We start from the raw sequence: 12,754 nt of genomic DNA, 5'->3' as shown, positions 1-12,754 counted from the left end.
CAAACGCCTACCTCTTCTGAAGCCATTCTGAAGCTCTCCCAAAATGCCATTATTCTCTGTACATGCTTGAAGCTTTAATTTGATTGCCTGCATTGCTAGCCTGTATATTACCGATGTAATGGTCAATGGTCTATACGAGTGAATTCTCTTTCTGCCCCTTTCCTTTATAAATCAAATTCATTCTACTTTGTCGCCAACTGTTTGGTATTCGTCTATCTCTTAAAGTTCTTTCCACTGCTTTCACCAAAACTTCCTTACTTTTTGGTCCTAGCTCATTTATCAGCCTAATGGGAACCTCGTCTAGCCCTGTGGCTGTACGCTTAGGAATTTTCTCTTCCGCTTTCTTCCAGTTTATATTTGTTAGCACCAGCTGCTTTTCCCCTTGGGTCTCTTTCATGGTCTTTTTTTCAACAAGTATAACCTCGTCATTGCCTTGGAAAGATTCGGCTGTTGCTTTCGGATGTAATTTATTGCCGCTTCTCCTTCGAGTCTGTTCTCATTTTCGTCTAGGATATGTTGTTGTATTGTTGTTGACTTCCTGCCTAATAATTTTATGTGCTTCCAAAATATTTGAGGTGCGGCCTTCTGTTTCTCACGTATTTCTGAAAACCAACGTTCACTTTCACCTTTTAATTTTGCTTGCACCAGTATTTGAACCATAGACTTTTTCTCCCGGTATATTTCCCATTTACTAGTTACTTTATCCTGTGGCAACTGCGCCTTCTTTGCCTGCCTGTGCTCTCGAGATGCTTTCTGTCGTTCGGCGATCGCTTCTCGTATCTCCTTGTTCCACCAGCTTTTCGGTTTCTTTTTTCCTTTCGAACGAACATGTTGGTTCTCTTTCCGTATTTCTGTCTTTATTACACTTATAAGCTCACCATATTCCCACTCTTTACTTGGCCATTTGCCAAGTTCTTCCTCAACTCTAGTGACTGTATTTGCTATTTGTACAGCGTTCAAATTTGGACTGGCCATTTTGCTCTCCTTGCTCTCTTTCCCAACTGCATATCCCATTTTCAATATGATGCGTTTATGGTCACTCCATATGCTGTTAAACCCTTCCTCATCGATGACGATGAGGAACGTCACGCACCAGCGCAGCGCCCCTAGCGGGAGGAGCGGGAGTCAGGTGGTGGCTGCGGCCGCGCGCGACCGCGCGAGTTGGGGCCCTGCTTTTCCTCCGGCTGTCGTGAGGTCACGTCACGTGGTTGCGCTCAAGGTCAATGGTGGCTGCCCGGCCGCGCCCAAGGGCTGAACTGATTGCAATATGGAACGCACAAAACCTCTGAAATGCCGATTGCCAAAACCAGCGTCTTCCAGTGCCTTCCAGTCTGAAATCAGCGCATTTTTTGGCACTGGATCGCACTGGGTGTGGTGGCGCTCGCTGGGACTCACTTGAGACCAGTGAGAACGCTGGATAAGAGCTGGGTCACACTGGAAGAGACGCTGGTTCCAGAGCCATGAGGCTGGTGCGCACTAGAAATGTCCTGGTTGCGTTTGTGCCGCACTGGCTCAAGTACGCAATGACGAGTGCTGCTGAATATTAAATGCTTTATACGATTTCATTGCTTGATACTAGTCACTTGTCCTAAATAACGCTATATCTTGGGGTCATAAAACTACTTCGCGTCGCAGCACGCAATAAACGTGCGTGAACTGCCTTGTTTATTTCATCACATTTGACACTAAAAATCACTTTCGTTATTTTTTTGCATTTTCCCTTTGGAGCGCGGATGGCTAAATTATTGAACGAAACCACGGAAAGGCAGAGGACGCCCCGTTTTTCAGTAGTTCGGACGTAACCTATGACTGGGAGTTGTCGCAGTGTTGTGGAGTGGACATGAAATCAAAAAATCGTTCAGATGCGCTCGAACGGACCCCGAGTTCGAAGCCTACCGCTGATTGATATTATCGCACCGATAACAAAGCTGAGGCGATTCGGGCACTACCACTTCCGCTATTGTACTAAAAAGAGTTCTGATGCTGAAATACACACATTTTAGCTTTGGCCAGCTTCCCGCTCCGAGATCGGTCCCCACCGAAGCTTAGGCCTAGAGTATCCGCCGAGTCCATCTGCACGCTATCGGCGCGTCTAGGTCCAGCAATCAAGAAGTATAACAAGGATAAATCACTCTATAATTCAGGTTTCGCATCGGTCTTTTTAAATAAACTACTTTTTTCATGTCTACAGTGCCAGCACAAGAAGGACCGCCGATGTGACACTCATAAACGCAGGTATATGTGCTGTCGCCGAAGGCTCCCAGCACTAGCCTGCGCTTCTCTGACGAAGATATATGACAGACGGACTTGTAGATTGAAAAGCCTCCCTGAACTAAGAAAACGTAGCATATTCCTCGCGTGAAGAACAAGAAACTGCTATCGAAATCGGCAGTAACAGCTCATACAGCGTCCCGGGTCGGTGGTTCATTTAGGACTTTTTTCGAAGTTAAAATACGAATCGCAAGTGAAAATCGATGTTATGGCACTTCCAAGCACACTATTGAATACGGACAGCAAATTTTTCTTTGTGGTACAGACGTGAGTTTTAGTTGCTGGGCGATAGCGCATCTATCATGTCTGTGCGAAACTTCTCTCTGTGAAACTAAAATTGCTTCTCGATCAAGTGATTTTCGTCTGCTGGCGTGGCGTAGCGGTAATGAGCCGGCCTTGGGATCTGTAGGTGCGACGATGTAATCCTGGTCAGAGCATTTTTATTTTTACTGTTTATTTTTATTTTATTTTATTGCACTAAAATTCTCTCTGTTGTTTTTTGTATTAAAAATATATACGGTATCCAGGCACCGCGTATTTAACGCGCTAGAGCTGTTTTTCGCACCAGTTGCCAGCGCCTCCCAGTACGCCGCTCCTGCCCAGCGCCCCATGCATCTAGCGTGCGGCACTGGGCCCATAATCCGGCGATGCACTGGATACTGGGTACTCTTTATAGAGCGAAAATATGGAGCCGTTCTTATACAGGCCGCACATTAGCTTCTTTAATGTCTCATAAACATTCCTTTATAGAACTCAGTGCATATGTCCTATGATGAAACATTTTTAGAACGGGAATGGAAAGCCAGTCTACAGACAGGCCCCATTAGAAGTTCTGAAAACGTTCTATAAACATTTTTCTATAGAATTCGGTCCATAAGATGTCAATATGACCTCCACAGAACTTTAATGGAGGGTGGATGTAGAGCCATTCTTTAGACAGGCTGCATTAGAAGTTCTGAAAAGCGTCTATTAGCATTTGTCTATAGAACTTGGTACATCAGATGTCAATACGACCCCTATAGAACATTAATGGAGGGTGAATGGAGCCCGATGGCTCAGTCATATGTGCGTCAACTTTGCCGCACAGAGCCAAGACGTCCTGAATGTACGTGATGTAGGGCTCCGTTGAGGGGGACGCTAGGGGGCGCGATCTAGAGAAATCGCCTTCACACCGAGCTCCGACGTAAATGTCCATATCTTTGGAAGTTTCAGCCCTAAAGTGAAAATTCAAAAACAAGAAGAACCGCGAACACCGGGGGATCACGGAACTACCGCCGTCACCACGGTAGGACCACTTCTCTACTGTCTGCAAGAGATTGAATTTTCGAGGCGGCAACGCCGCCTCCTAAGCCTAGCTCGTAGGGAACGCATCATCATCATCAGCCTGGTTACGCCCACTGCAGGGCAAAGGCCTCTCCCATATTTCTCCAACAACCCCGGTCAAGTACTAATTGTGGCCATGCCGTCCCTGCAAACCTAACTTTCTGCCGCCCCCTGCTACGCTTCCCTTTCCTTGGAATCCAGTCCGTAACCCTTAATGACCATGGGTTATCTTCCCTCCTCATTACATGTCCTGCCCATGCCCATTTCTTGATTTCAACTAAGATGTCATTACCTCGCGTTTGTTTCCCTCACCCAATCTGCTCTTTTCTTATCCCTCAACGTTACACTATATCATTCTTCTTCCCATAGCTCGTTGCGTCATCCTCAATTTGAGTAGAACCCTTTTCGTAAGCCTCCAGGTTTCTGCCCCGTAGGTGAGCACTGGTAAGACACAGCTATCATACACTTTTTTCTTGAGGGATAATGGCAACCTGCTGTTCACGATCAGAGAATGCCTGCCAAACGCACCCCAGCCCACTCTTATTCTTCTGATTATTTCCGTCTCATGATCCGGATCCGCAGTCACTACCTGCCCTAAGTAGATGTATTCCCTTACGACTTCCAGTGTCTCGCTGCCTATTGTAAATTGCTGTTCTCTTCCGAGACTGTTATACATTACTTTAGTTTTCTGCAGATTAAGTTTTATACCTACTCTTCTGCTTTGCCTCTCTAGGTCAGTGAGCATACATTGCAGTTGGTCCCCTGAGTTACTAAGCACGGCAATATCATCAGCGAATCGCAAGTTACTAAGGTATTCTCCATTAACTTTTATCCCCATTTCTTCCCAATCCAGAGAACGCAACGGCAGGGAACGCAACGGTAGAACGCAATGGTAGGGATCGCAACGGCGCAGCAACTCGCATAGCTGTTGCGCCGGCCCAAGCACGATGGAACCACGGGCAGTGGCTGCAGCGTCGGTGGAGACGCCCGCAGAAGAGAGAAACGCTGGGGGAACGCAACGGTGTAGCAGCACGCACTGCCGCTCCGGCCCAAGCATGACACAGCCACGGGTAGCGGTTGCAGCGTCGGTGAAGACGCCGACAGAAAAGCAAAGAAACAGAGTCGCAACAGCTGCGGAAACTGCCGGAAGGGGCATCTAGCCAATGTCCTCGGATGGAAATCATGCAGAAAGAAGACCTCTCCATGCAGGAGAGGAGGAAGGAGAAAAGATGGACGTAGGCGCTTTCGCCGATAAAAAGAAACCCAAGAGGGCTGGTGCCACTCTATAGGCGGAAGATACATCCCGGAGGAGAAGGTGGAAGAAGTATTAGCAGGAAGAAGGGAACGAAAACCCCTAAACTTGAAGAAAAACAAGGCCATGGCAGACAGGACGGTAGACAAGCTTCAAGTTCACCTGCCATCGGGTACAGAGAAGATTATCCTCCGACCAGCAGGAGGAATCGACAGCCTAAAGAAGAAGCTGGGGGTTCTCGCAGGAAACGCCATGCTGGAGGCGGCCGGGCTACTCCCCATGGCAGAAGAGGACATTGTCTTCAACAAAAACAACCAAACAATCTTAATATCAACCCCGAACAAGGAAAGGACAGAGGCTTTCGCCAAAATCAAGAACATCCGAGCCGGAAAAGAAGATATCAAAATGACTGCCCACCCGGCGATGCCCGAGGGGGGCAAAGGCGTCATCTACAGGATTAACCTAGACTTGACGGAAGAACAAATACACAGGGTGTTGGACAACCCAGGGTACCCAACGTATACGGCAGTCAGAAGACTAGGAAGAACATCCGAATCGGTCACCATTAGCTTCAAAGATCTGGAAGTACCGAGTGCCGTAAAATTCTTCAGTCAATGGATTCCGTGCCACCTATAAAAAAAGAAGTACGACGTGTGCTACGCATGCGGAAAGCTTGGAAACAGGCAAGACGTCTGCCCAGATCCAACAAGCACCCGCTGCAGAGGCTGCGGGCTGAGAAATCAGCCGGAGGATCACGCATGCGAGCCGAAGTGCCTCCTCTGCGGGAAGAACCATCAGTAACCCAGTGGGCTTCCTGTAGCAGGGAACTCTACAGGAAGCCCCACTGGGTTAAACAACGCGACGCGGCCCGGGCCGAGGCCAGGGCCGAACAAGAAAAGGGAGGAGCGACCGCCGGCAGAAGCAGGCCGAAAACGAGGGTCAGGCTACCGCCTGCTGAGAAAAAGCAACAATCCGAGTCCAGGGACAGAAGTGCATCGAGGCCGCCACCCAGGGACAACCAGACCCACTGGCCAGGCCTCCAGAAACCAGGGGACAAGAGGACCCACTCTGGTATGCCCGTCAGCTTCGCAAGCGTGGTCTTCCAAGGTAGAACGCCAGAATTAGAGGCACGGGCCAATTTATTTAAGAAAGAAATAGAAAAGAGAGATTAGGAAAATCGACAGCTAAGATAAATAAGCAAAACTCTAGCAGAAACAATAAACCAACTAAAAGAGCAAGTTGGCCAGCTAACGAACCCAACAGTGCGAGCTACGCAGGCGGAGCCATCAAGGCCGCTTACCGCAGTCCAGAGAGTAGCGGCCCCCGAGACGCAGGACGAGGGCAGCATGGCGGTAGATATGGTAGGCACCGCAACAAAGGAAGGCAGAGGGGCACGAGACGCCTCCACCCGAGAGAAGGAAAAAGATGAACAGAAAGATTAACGAAGACGAACTAGAGGCGCGCCTCAAGGAACACGAGGAAAGCATCCTAACCAAACTTAGCGTTATCATAGATAAGAAAATTCAGGCTATATCCAATCATATGAACGCACTTCTGACCTTAATAGGAGGCAAAGAACGAGCTCATCCCGATCCCGAGCCTCCCTTAAGCCCGCAAGCCCCGTTCTCTTCCTCATCATGGCCAGGACAGGAACTATAATTTGGCAGTGGAACTGTAGGGGCTGCAAAAAGAAAAAGGCGTTTCTGCAACAGCACATTCCAAATCAAGGAGAGCCTCCGCTTGCCGTTGTGTTACAAGAAACAGGCAAACCCCTAGTCAAAATTTCAGGGTATCGCACATTCGACAAGAGAAGAGGGAAAAGATCTAGAGTAGCCGCCCCAGTTAAAAATAACATAGCGGTAATTGAACACGATGCGAGTACGGACGATGTGGAGGCCATACTCATAGAAATCCTTACCGCCAAAAGAATAGGGGAAGCATATTTGTCCTTAACGCATACAGCCCCGCTCGTCACAAGAAGGCACAGTTCGAGGCCACATTAAAAAAGCGCTGAGGGCAGCAAAATCGTGCCTCCTACTCGTATTAGGGGACATTAATGCAAAGCATCACGAATGGGGCTACACCAAAATCGACAGGAAAGGTAGAACCCTGTGGGAAGCAATGCAGAACACTGGACTCTCGCTACTGACGGACCCGAACGAGCCAACCAGAACGGGTAACAGCATCTGCTGTGACACAACACCAGACCTAACACTAGGGCACAGGGCGGGCAAAACATCGTGGAAGAACACGGGCGAAAACCTCAGCAGCGATCACTTTATAATCGACATTCAAATTGATAGGAAACAAGGGGTGTCCGTACATAAGCCAAAGCAGGCCACAGCAACTGACTGGGATAAATTCAGGGATATCAGATCAACAGCAGATTTAGGCGACATCAGAGACATAACAGAGTGGAGCTCAACCATCGTCTCACACGTGAAACAGGCCACCGAAACAGCAGAGGGAGATGAGCTCCCGTTCAGATTTTACAACAAGCTTAGAAATATGTGGGATCGAAAAACAACCCTCGAGAATAAGCTAAAGCACCAGAAACGTAACCGGAACCTAAGGAAGAAATTAGGCGAGCACAATAAAGAAATAGAGAGCTACGCCTTCAAACTAGAAGAGAAAAGGTGGGATCAAAAATGCGACGAGCTAGAGAAGAATATGAGCCGTCCCAACACGTGGCAGATGCTGCGCCACCTCGTGGACCCCACTAACACCGACGCCAACATAGAGCAAATCAAGGCGAGATACAAATTTGCGGAACGGATGAAGAGCTCATCAACCGATTACAAGAAATTTATATAGGCCCCGCATGCCCGGCACCGGATAAAGAATATCAGGGAGCGGAGAATCCGCTATTGGACGAACCGATTCTAGTAGCAGAGGTCAGAGCCGCATTCTTTGGCTTCAAAAGGAACACAGCCCCTGGCCCAGACAATATCACCTACGGTATGCTAAGGAACTTAGACAATGACTCTATAGTTCACCTTACAGCTTATCTGAACAAAGTGTGGGAATCAGGGGAAGTCCCTAAAGACTGGAAACACGCCAAAATCATTTTAATCCACAAGAAGAGCAAAATCCCGAGTATACAAAATATCAGGCCAATTTCACTGACCTCGTGTCTAGGCAAATTAATAGAGAAGGTAATTCATACGTGGCTAACTCGATTCACGGAAGAAAGCAGCATCTGGCCTCACGAGATGGTAGGTTTCAGACCGCACCTTAGCGCTCAAGATACCCTAAGACTACAACACGATATTATAGACAAACGAAAGACGAAAGATACGAGAGCAATATTGGGCATAGACTTAACCAAAGCGTTTGATAATGTCAGCCACTCAGCCATCCTCGACGGCCTGCCAGATCTTAACGTAGGGAAGAGGACCTCCACCTACGTAAAATCGTTTCTCCAGGACAGAACAGCGACTCTGCACATGCAGAGCCTCAGATCAGAAGATATTAAATGAGGAAACAGGGGCACCCCGCAAGGAGCCATCCTATCCCCCTTCCTATATAATTTAGTTATGAAAGACCTGCCGGGCAAGTTAGGAAGGATCGAAGGACTAAAGACGAGCGTCTACGCAGACGACGTCAACGTTTGGCTCAATGAGGGCAGCGATGCGTCTATCGAAGAAAGGCTCCAGCGGGCAGCCGACATGATAGACTTACATGCCAAACGTAAAGGGCTGAGCTGCTCCCCGACGAAGTCGGAACTACTGATCATCAGGCCTAGGACGAGGACAGACAACGCATCTCCTCCCAAAATCTCGATAGACTTACACGGGAAAGAAATTCCGCAAGTAGATGAGATCCAAAGTCTGGGCATGCTCATAAGTAAAACACAAAGCAACCACATGACTATAGCTAAGCTAGACACGCACGCAAACCAAGTGGTAAGCATCATTAGAAGAATCTCGGCCAGAGGCAGAGGGCTAAAGGAGAAGAACAAGTTAAGGCTGGTCCAGGCCTTCATTTCGAGTCTGATCTGCTACTCAGCCCCATTCCTTAACATTAAAAAAGTAGAAAGAAATATGTTAGACGTCATAATAAGGAAATGCACGAAACGGGCACTGGGACTACCAATCTCGACCTCAACTGGAAGCACTAGAGGGAATGGGGGCACATAACACATGGCAGGAGTTAGTGGAAACTACGAGAATGGCACAACTCGAACGCCTGAGTCTAACCCAGACAGGACAGCAGATTCTAAACTGGGTAGGACTAGAAGCCAACAGAGAAACCAAATACCAGACGATCCACATTGAGTTGAAAATTAGGAAAGCCCTCACGGTCGCACCGATACCTAAGAACATGCACCCACAACACGATCAGGAAAGACGCCAGCACAGAGCCAAACACTTGGCAACAAAGCTTAGCAGAATGCCACCCGATACGGTTGCCTTCACAGACGCCGCCCTTGGCGGATACGCAAGTTCCGTCTCAGTGGTAGTCGACGGGACCGGAGCAGAACAGGGCGCGATATACACAAGCGGAGTTGACGCCACAGAAGCGGAGGAAGCAGCCATCGCCCTAGCGTGCGTTAGTACGGACGCGAGGGTGATCGTTAGCGACAGCAAATCGGCAGTAAGGAATTTCTGCAAAGATAAAATATCAGACTACGCGTTTATCATAATATCGAAAGGTAACATAGACAGAGGGATCACCATAACCTTGACCCCCGCTCACTCCAACATACTAGGAAACGAAGCCGCCAATGCCCTCGCCCGAGCACTCATTATCCGGGGGGGACGGCAGCCTCAAGCTAACTTTAAGGTCGAGACGCTCGCAACCTACCACGAGGTCACAGAGCACTACAGATTAGGACGTCGAAAGTATCCACTCCCGGATAGGTCCCTCACGTCCGCAGAGGCAGTCACCTGGCGCCGCTTGCAAGACAAGAACCACATGTCTCCCAGATGGAGATACCTCAGGCAAACGGGAAATCCAGAGGACCAATTCTGCAGATTCTGCAATAAAATAGGAACTCTAAGACATATCCTATGGGAGTGCAGCTACTCCCCGGGATATAATTTATTTAAGGACGAAGAAGCATGGGAGACCGCGCTTTATAGCGAAGACCCGGCGGCACAGGCCAACATTGTCCGTCTGGCAGCCGAAGCGGCAAACCGATTCGTCTACTAACACCTGCCCCTTAGGGTGACATCGGGCTCCCTGGACGCCTAAGAGTGGTACTGGAGCTCCGGTGTCACCCATTACGGACAATAAAAGTTTTCTCACAGGGCTCCGTTGACGTCAGCACACGGCTGGATAACGCCTTCTGCGCGGCAAGTTGGTGACCGTAGGGGCTGCCGAGCAAATCCCGGAGCTTTTCCTTAAGCGAATCCCAACTGGTGAGCTCATATTCTTGCGCGTGAAACCAAACTCGAGGTGTGCCACCGAGGTAAAAGACTACGTTGGCGAGCATGATAGTAAGGTCCCACCGGTTATTGCGGCTGACGTGTTCGTACTGGTTGATCCAGTCCTCGACGTCTTCCCCATGTTTGCCCGAGAATATGCCAGGATCACGGGGAGCCGGGAGGGTGATATAGGTCGTCGAAGTGGCAACAGGTGTCGGAGCCGGTGGAGTCGAGTTGTCGTCGCCGGGAGCCAAGAAGGAAGGCTCGACGTACCGTCCACTGCGAAGCTCCGTGACGAGGTACAGGGAACGTCCACCTCCACCAGGTATGTTACGTAGGAAGATGCAGACGAAAAATTATATACAAGTATATTTACAAGGAAATACGCCGCACTTGGCCAAGAGGCAACAGCCCGCGCTAGCCTCTAATCGTCGTCGTTGTCGTCACCCTGCTCGCCTCTTTGTCATCGTAAATACTCTTGCTTAGCAATATTGTACATATGATGACAATAAACCCTCTATAGACCGCCCATAGAGGGTGAATGGAGAGTCAGTCTATAGTCAAGCCGCATTAGAAGTGTTAAAAACTTTTTATATACATTATTTTATATAACTTAGTACATATGATATCAGTACACTCTCGATAGAACATTCATAGAGGGCGAGTGGAGAGCCATTTTATAAACAGGTCGAGTTAAAAGTTTTAAAGACATTCTATAAAAATTACTTTATAGAATTCAGCGCATAGGACGTCAATACACCCTTTATCGCACATCTATTGTGTGTGAAATGACTTGTTTCTACGGACAGGTTTCTATAGACTTCTTATAGAGATTCTATGCGGACGACTCTATAGATCGCGAGTTCCTATAGAGTCCCTTTTCACTCCATGGAAACTCATTAGGAGTTCTAAAGGAACTCTGAATCCATTTTCATAAGGGCACGTGGCGCTCCTCACCAGCTGCTCCCAGACCGTGGTCGGACATTTCTTTATCAAGTCATCGACGACATCTTGCAGTATTGCTCCACCATGCACAAGCTGACTACGTCTTCCCATCCACAGGTCTCACTGAGCGTCTGAATTGTCTCTAACCGACATGCTTGCAAAGTACGTCCCATCGAACCATAATGATTAGAACCTTGCCCTATCCTATGTCATTTGTGCATATAAGTCTTGGCGTCACGACACCGCCGGTTATTCCCCGTTCTTGCTGCTGTTCTGCCGAGAACCCAGATCGCCACTGGAAGCATCCCTTCTATCCGCTGCAGCATAGAGCAGCGAATATGCACTTGACGCCCTCATCAGGGCAGCTCAAGTACGCGAGATTGCACACGCTCACCTTTTGAACTCTCAAGAGAAGCAACGGCGCTCGTATGATAGCCAACACAGACACTTCCCTTTTATGCGAAGCATATTACTAGAGCTCAACCCAGCTCCTCAGGCGCGGCGGTGTCGCCTTCAATACCACGTGACACCGTGACGTCATGACAGAGGAGAAACGGGGCTCCAACTCGCGCCGTCGCTCGCGGCATCGCCTTCAAGGCTGACCACGTGACACCGTGACGTCACGACAGAGGAGAAACGGGGCTCCAACTCGCGCCGTCGCTCGCGGCGTCGCTCGCGGCGTCGCGGCGGTATGTAAGCAGCTGCGCTTGCCTCTGCTAGACACTCACGAGGTGAGATGCCTCCTGGAGACAGAGCTGCTCGTTGGAATGAGAAGCGAAGGTTGCGGCGTGCTACAGAGACTGTTTCTAGGTGGCTTTGCTACGGTGCAGCGACTACGCGCCCCGCATCGGACGTGGTGAGCGTCGAGCAACGCAGCGTTTGGCGCGACAACGAAATGTGCGCCTGAGCAATCGACGCATGCCTGAGCCGACGACACCGACTTTTCTGCGACACGAGCTCCTTAACGCTGTCGCATTAAAATAAAGGCTAGTATGCTTCGCATCTTGGGCTTAACCTTAGCTAAGCCACCGCCAGTTTTTTCCCCTGGATCTCTGGTACACCTGTGGTAACCGACTGGTCCCGTTGGCCTGTCAGAAAAACTCATGTCTCGGTACACAGGCACATATCGAGGGCTGCGGGCATGCAAAATCGCCCCACTCAGTACCAGTGCCTCATCTGCCCCAAATTCCACTGGCGTTGTGCATGTCGCACGCCTCAAGCCTTGTTACCCTCCGGTTATCATCGATATTTAAACGCCCTGGGATGGTGGTTCTTCCGCCGGGAAGCATGATACATGCATATTGCGTGTTTCTTGCGGCCGATGCACGCGGGCGCCCCGACGAAGGCAACGAACGCTCTGTTGCTCTCGAGCTGTCGGCTGAACTGGCAAGCACTGCAGTTATCCTTTGTAAATATCCTTTGTAAATAGTCTCCAGTCTTAGTCCTTCGTTCGCGTAGCACTATTTCCTCCCCTGGCTGTGGTCATGTGCTCAGTTGTATATTCATCGTTATTAGACCTAAAATAGTGTCTTGGCGCATCCAAATCAGCGTAACATGACATGTTCACTTGAATAAGAAGGGTTTAGAAGAAAGG

This window comes from Dermacentor albipictus, chromosome 9 (assembly GCF_038994185.2).
Source record: "Dermacentor albipictus isolate Rhodes 1998 colony chromosome 9, USDA_Dalb.pri_finalv2, whole genome shotgun sequence".
NCBI classification, from domain to species: Eukaryota; Metazoa; Arthropoda; class Arachnida; order Ixodida; family Ixodidae; genus Dermacentor; species Dermacentor albipictus.
Note: the sequence above shows the minus strand (reverse complement) of the source record.